At 48.0% G+C, this 7,533-nt stretch overlaps 1 pseudogene; it reads right to left on the reverse strand.

Moving 5' to 3' along the window:
* Positions 1-1,985: 1,985 nt before the first annotated feature.
* Positions 1,986-7,533, reverse strand: part of LOC101664447 — a 10,902-nt pseudogene continuing 5,354 nt past the window's right edge.

The raw sequence follows: 7,533 nt of genomic DNA on the forward strand, positions 1-7,533 counted from the left end.
CTGTTCGGCATCATCGCACCATTCAACCTCCACTGACACACAGGTGGCAGCTGGGCATGAGGGGCATAAAATATATGGGAGCATTTCCCAGGTATTACTTCCTTAACAGGTACAAGCAGATCACCTGACACAGGTGATTAGTTAATGGACATTATAAGGGTGGACAGCCCTAGCTTCCCCTCTCCCATCCTCCCCCCACCCCAGAGTAGCTAGTGGTTTTGAACTGCTGACCTTGCAGTTAGTAGCCCAATTCATAACCCACTATGCCACCAGGGCTCCCTTACATATATATAAAATATATGATAAAATAAACAACACTATATTTTAACTACAACTTTAACATTTAAAAGTCTGCAAGAACAGATTTTCAGTATCAGAATATCGCTGGCAACTTGAAAGCAATCAAACACTTTAACCTGACAAGAAAAGAAACTTGTTAAGAGAGGCAACTCTTTCCAGGCAGGCCAGCAGAGAGCTCTGAGGGCAGCCTTTTCTCCTGCAAGGGCAGAGACAGGAGATGCAGGATAACCAAAGACTCACTTCAAAGATTCACCTTGAGAAATCCAGCGTATCTAAAACTGTAGTTAGGAGAGAAATAGGAGGGAGAAAGAAAATCCTGCCACGTGGCTCAGAAAGCCCCACTCCCTCCCTCCCATCTTCTATAATGTCTAGTTTGTCTGATTGTTCCAGAGGGCACCACAGTTGGGAACAGTAGCTGTAAGAATTCTTATTGTAAAAAAAGTTATATAACCTTTTCGATTATATATATTAAAAAAGGATGCCCGTTCTGTTTTTGGTGTTTTCATTGACTATGAAGTTGTATTAATATAGAGACTGTTAAGGATTTATTTCCATGTTGTTGTTGGCAAGGTGGTTCTGACTCACAGCAATGGACAACAGAAACCCGACCAGCCTGTGGGTTTGAGCCCGTTATTGCAACGACTGTGTTAATCTGTGGGCAAATGGAAAAATGAATTTAACATCTGGTCAGCCCAATTAAATTAACGTAAGAGTTTCCTCTAAAGAATTTTGACTGAATCAGTGGCATGACTTTAAGAAATACTAATTTTTTCCCAATTGTAAAAATATTAGATACTTATAGGAACTTTAGAAAATAAAGCAAGTATAAGAAAACAAAAAAATGACCTCATGATAAAAACATATATAAGAAAGCATTTGCTGCTTCAGCATTTTGTGTGTGTGTGTGTGTTTCCAAATATTTCCATCCCCTTTAACGGGAACCCAGTGCTTCCTAAGCAGTGACTCTCTGGGCTGACCTTTAAGCAAACATGCTGAGAACACCACCATCAAGAAGTGGATCCACTACCATGAAGCAAATTCTGGCTCACAGTGACCCTCAACAGCAGCGGTTCTCAACCTTCCTCATGCCGCGACCCTTTCATACAGTTCCTCATGTGGTGGTGACCCCCAAACCATAACATTATTTTTGTTGCTGCTTCATCACTGTCATTTTGCGACTCTTATGGATCATAATGTGCAGGATAGGTGTTTTCCAAACATATCGGAAATATGTGTTTTCCGGTGGTCTTAGATGACCCCTGTGAAAGAGTTGTTTGACCCCCAAAGGGGTCGCAACCCACAGGTTGAGAACCACTGCTGTACAGGGTTTCCTAGGCTGTAAATCCTTGAGGGAGCAGAGAGATGGCCTCATCTTTCTCCTTCGAAGTGGCTGATGGGTTTGAACTCCGAATCTTTTGGTTAACAGCACCACATTTATAGCACAGCACACCAGGGCTCTTTAGAGAAAGTACAGCTGCTTTTAAAATCAGTAAAACACATGTATCAACTACGCATTTGCTCAGCAGTCTGAACTCCAGCTATCAACCACTGCAAACCCTGCTGACCCGGGTTTAAAGAAAATGTCCAATAAAGACAGTATAGCCAAGATGGTCTGGGTATTCTAGAAGATGCACCGTGATTCCTTCCTATGGTTGCACGGTTATTAACAGCAACAAGTTCCACAGTCAATAGAGCTGGAGAGCCTGGGAGAGCGGAACAGAAATGCGGATAAACGGGACAAGAGCAAGTGGAGAACAAAAGTCGTAGAGGTGGAGTGTGCATTACTGACATGTTTAAAAGGTTACATTTAAATAGGATACCCAGGTGGCACAAGAGTTAAGTATGTATTTGGCTGTTAACAGGAAGGTTGGGTCAAGTCAACCCAGCAGCTTTGCTCGAGAAAGACCTGACAACCCAGAGACCCCATCTAGACAGGTGATAGCCCAAAGACCCTGAGGGAGCAGTGAGTCTCTGTCCCATGGGGGTGGGGGGAGAGACTTGCAATAGCTCAGACAGCACCCTACATTGAAAATGCAGTCAAGGAGGGAACCAGCTGTGTGCTAAAAGTTTCCAGAAACACCCATCAGCCAAAACAAAACAGTGAGGTGGAACCTACAGGTAAACTAGTAGTCTGCTCTTTGGGGAAGGGGACCGGTGGAGAAGGGTGTTGTTGTGGCCAGCTCCAGAGTGCCGCTCGAAGAACATGCTGACTCGCACAATTCGGTGGGGAGCAAAAGCTGCTCTGTGTAATTAATTTGCAAGTTGTCGTTATTGAAAGCCCTGATTGCCAAGCACATTCTGAGCCCTAACCAGTTCTTACATACTAACAAGGTGGCATTTTGGCAACAAACGCCTCCTCGCAGGTATGAGCAGGAGCAAGCATGGATAGTTTCATGCAATCTTCCTCCCAGTGGACCTTCCTGTGTTGCAGAGTCTGGAAAACTGAAAGGGCACTTCCCAGGCTCCCACCCAGTGATGTTTCCCTGTGGGAAAGGGATTTCCTTAAAGACCAATTAGATTTTGTTAAAGGAAGAGGTAAGAATCCTGGTAGCTCAGAGATTAATGTGCCTGGCTGCTAACCAGTGGGCCAGCTGTACAAACCCTCCAGAGAAAAGACCTGGCGCTCTGCCCAATACAGAAGACAGCCTGGAACCACTAAGGGGCAGTCGGACACTGTCCTCGACGGTGGCTTTGAGCAGGAATCGACCACAGCAGGCAACAGCCGCCACTATGGAGAGCTGGAAGGCAGTGTTCCCCTCTAGGCAGCAGAGCAGCGAGTCTGCCCCAGGCTGGAGAGGCTGACCAGCGTGGCCAGGAAAACCTGGGCTTTCTGAAGCAGTAGTCCAGTGTCAGAACTTCATGGATGTCAAGAGACAAGTGTGGGTCAGAGAGCAGTCACTAGTTGGTGGACGTCTGGGCTCCCGAATTTCAGCTAGCAGTGTCACCTGGAACTCAGCAGTATCCGTGGTGGCCCGATTCCTTCCCGGGGAGGGTCCGTTTGGCACCTAGTTTTGGAACTCATTTCTAAAGGCTCAGCCTGGAACCCACTCCCCCAAGTCCTTCCAAAGGACTGGCCACAGGGATTTGAACCAGTTCATTCCAACTCCACGCCTTGCTAAGAATGTGCACTTCCACCCCAGGTAGAACGGAGTCAAACCCAACAGTTTAGCAGGAACTCTGTGGTGGACGGTGGGCTCTGACTTAGTGTACCTGGGATGGAGAGGCAACTTCTCAGCAGGGGATGGAGTTGGCACGAACTGGCTCAAAGAGATGGTCTGTAAAGAGCACCCAATGCCCTTTCCTGAGGGCCTTTCTGTTTAAAACACTAGAGTGGTTTTTCTTCCCTGTAACTAGGCCCGGATGACACCTCATGTGTCTTGATGTTTAGGCAGAAGGGCCAGGGGGTCTGTCAGTGACCAGCAGTGTGCAGTGTGAGGCAGCACGCGCCAGTCTACCCAGGCTTAACTGTGTGACTCAGACAAGTTGCTAACTCTAGCCATCAGTTTCCTCTTTGAAGAAAGAGGATTAAGGAACCAAACAAACCCACTGTCATCCAGTAGACTCTAACTCATAGTGACCCGAGAGGACAGAGCAGAACTGCTCCGTGGGGTTTCTGAGACTAGACATCTCTTCTGGGAGCCAACAGCTTCCTCTTTTTCCCTTACAGCAGATGGTGGGCTCACACTGCCAGCCTTGCAGTTTAGCCACTCAATGCTTTATTCAGTGTGTTATCAGGGCCCCTCTTTGAAGTCTAAGAAATCAGTCAAGAGTATTAAATGAGATAATGGCTAAGATAAATAACATCGCAGAGAGCCTTGTCTTTCTCCTTAGGAGCTGCTGGTGGTCTTGAACCGCCAACCTTGCAGTTAGCAGTCCAGCACTTGCCCAACCATGCCACCAGGGCTCCTTGAAGTAGATTCATAGCGTTGCTTAGTGGGTTCCAAGTGCTTAATCCTTACACCACTAGGGTCCCTTGTACCTGTCATCAATCCCAAACCAAATTGATTCCAATGTAGAACAACCTGATAGGACAGAGAACTGCCACATAGGGTTTCCAAGGCTAGTACATCTTTATGTAATTCCAAAGCTGTTTAAAAAATCCCACACCATCTGAACAAATCACCTTTTCGTTAGGAGCTGACCACTTAACCAACAGGGATCCTTTCTACCTGTCATGACACATGCAAAATACCCAGCACCAGTGCTGGGCACAGAGCTGCTGCTGCTACCAGAGGCCATCGAGTCAGGTCCAACACACGGCCTATGCACAACATACCCGTCCTGCATGTTTGGGCCGGGTCTGAACTAGGCAGCCCTGTTTGGACTAAGCTGAAGCAGGTCAGGGCCCTGTACGTGCTTCCCTGCACATCCCAAAGATCAGCAGCAGATGGTGCCAGATAAGATAACCAGTGAAACCAGATGCTCTGGGTTCAAAGAAAGCCACAAGGAATCCACAAGCAATTCTCGGAGTTTCTAGACCCCATATGCTAATTGCCATAAGTGCCATACATTCCTCACCACCCCTTTAAAAACCCACACCTCCAGCTGCTGAGCACAACTTACCTGACCTGTTGGCCTAGGTCACAGAACCTCATCCGGGAGCTTCCCCCCTAATAAAGCTATTTCGGTTTCTCCTCTCCCTTGTCCTGTCAATTATGTCTGCCCATCTCCCTGTACCTCAGTTTCACCTTTACATTTGGTGCCGAAACCTGGGATAGGTAGGGACACAGACTCCGTGCCGTCCTGGCCCTGCTTTGGCTGAAACCTCAGGAGCCTGTCTGAATGAGTGGCTTCTGGTCAGTATCTCTCTGTGTACGTGCATTCTCTCTCATTTGTCTTGTTTGTTGCTCTGGACACCGAAGACCAGAAAATTCATATGGGAACTTAGGATCCGTGGGAGGCTAACTAGCTGAAAGCCCTGAAAAGCAAGTACACTAGGAAACTGAACATGGCGCCGCTGCAGGGATTTATTCTGCAACCCTCGTACCAAGAGTAGCTAGAAATAACTGCCTTTCCCTGAAAGGGGTGCGAAGATAAGGTCAGTTTCTCGTGTCCATCTTTTCTCTGTCTATCTTCTCTCATGTGACTTCCAACCTTTTGTCTCTGTGGTTACCTCCTGGGATTCCTGCTGATAACAAAACTCCTAGCAGGCACTGCACCTTCTGCCTGGACTGGAACACAGAGGGTGTGTCTGAGCCTTTTCCACCTGTTTGTGTGTTTTGGGTTTGCGGCTCTGTGGTGCTTTCTCTAACATTTTCTGCTTCCTCTTCCTCTAACCCTGAACAAAGGCCTCTGACCAACCTCCATTTTACCAGCCAAAAAGCCAGGGCCCCCTGCCCCTCCTTGGCTTCTATTGTGTCTCTCTCTGATCCAAGGTCCCTGTCTGCCGGTTAAAGCTGCAGGCCTGACCCAGGGAACCTTCCTGTTCTGGAGAGTCCAGGACTTTCCCCTGGGTCCCTAATTCTGATCGGGATGCCCTGAGGGTTACTGGACTGCTTTCTGACTGATGGGTGCAAACCGGGAAGAGGGGACACCCTTCTCCTCTGTCCGTACCCGCTGCAGTGAGACACAATGGGAAGTCTTCTGTCCCAACTCCCTAAAGACAGTCCTTTCGGTGCCTACTGCCAACCTTGCTGAATTGGGTTTGGCTCCTGATCTCCACCCTAAGCACCTGGTCTTTTTTTGTAACCAAGTTTGGCCTCAATACCAATTGGACAAATAATCAGAAGTCCCATATGTTCAGGTCTTTGTCTTTCTTTGCTCCTGTCCCTCTCTACAACCTTCACCCTGCTCAAGTTCTCTTAGCCAATACTCTCTTAATCAGGCCCCTGACAATACTCCCCTTCCATCTTTCTCCTACCCCTTGTCTGCGCCCCCAGTAAGGCCTCCTCCATATTCTGCGTAACCCTCACCATCACCTACCACTACCCCCTCAACTCCCAAAGGCTGAGGCGACTGTGCCCCTGACACCCATCCCCTCCCCAGAGCCAGACCCTTCAGTCTCCCTGGAGCCTCCACTGAGCCAACAACCACAGCCTCTAACAGACCTCTCCCAGAAAGGGAAGAAGGGCACTAATCCATGATCTCCGCCTTGAGACAGGCAGGAAGGAGGGGTCAGAAAGCTCCAGGAAGTAACAACTTTAATCGCCAGCTGCACTTTTGATTTCAATATCCTCTGAAATCTAGACAATTTCTGCCAGTGAACTCACAAATAGTCTGAGATTCTGTACGTCCAGGCTGCCTTTTCTCTGCACTCCTGTCCCTTCCTCTGTATTTCCTGCTCCCCTTCCCAAGTCCTCCTGACTAAAGAAAATTCCTCCTCTTCTTCTGCTTCTGCACCCCTCTCTGGTGTCTACCTTTTCAGACCTGCCTGAGCACCTTGTTTCCCCTCCTACTCACCCCTCTCCCTATTCTGGCCACCCAGAGTCCCCAACGTCCTCTTCTCCCCATCTACCCGCCTCGCTGGAGGAACCCAAGTCTGCACTCGCCCTGCCAGTTAGCAAGCACACGATCGCAGAACACCCCTTCTCCTTTGTCCTCTCCGGAAAGTGGCCGGGACTGAGAGAGTGGTCTGGTTCATGATTTCTCTCAGATTGAAAAGAGTTTAGGCACCTTTTTAAATGATCGCATCACTTACATTAAGGAGTTTTGATATTTAACTCAAGCTTATTCTTTGTCCTGGCACGATATTTTTGTCATCCTTTCCTCTACCCTAACCGCAGATAAGAAGGAATACATTTTTCTCGCTGCTCAGCAGCACTCCGACCAGGTTCATTTAACCTGATCTAAGCAGTTCCCAAACAAAAAACCTGGTTAAAGTTATAAATTGATAAGCAAGCAGGTAGAGACAGACATGCCTGCCATGATAAAATGCTTCAGTGTGCCCTAGCTTGGCTTCAGGCCATTTCCCATATAGGAGTCAATTTTAATAAACTTAAAATCACTCAAAAGGCTAATGAGAATCCAGCCACCTTAAGCTGCTTAACTAATGCTTTAACCTGAAAGGCCCTCCAAACCCCAGTCTGAGATTTAGCAAATATGGCATTTAAGGTTTTTAACAGATGTGAGGAACAGGCAGAGTCAGCCAGTGATGCCTGGTTCCGGCAGAAGGTAAATTTTCAAACCCAAGCCTTAGTAGCAGCCCTGTGGCCGGTGATCCCGAGGCCCCAGAAGGGCAGCGTGGGGCAAGGGTGTATGGGAACAATGACCGCCACCTGGAGCCTGCTTCAAGGG

The sequence above is a fragment of the Echinops telfairi genome, unplaced genomic scaffold (genome assembly GCF_000313985.2).
Source record: "Echinops telfairi isolate 266 unplaced genomic scaffold, ASM31398v2 ScPeMD7_7457;HRSCAF=8495, whole genome shotgun sequence".
Lineage (NCBI taxonomy): Eukaryota > Metazoa > Chordata > Mammalia > Afrosoricida > Tenrecidae > Echinops > Echinops telfairi.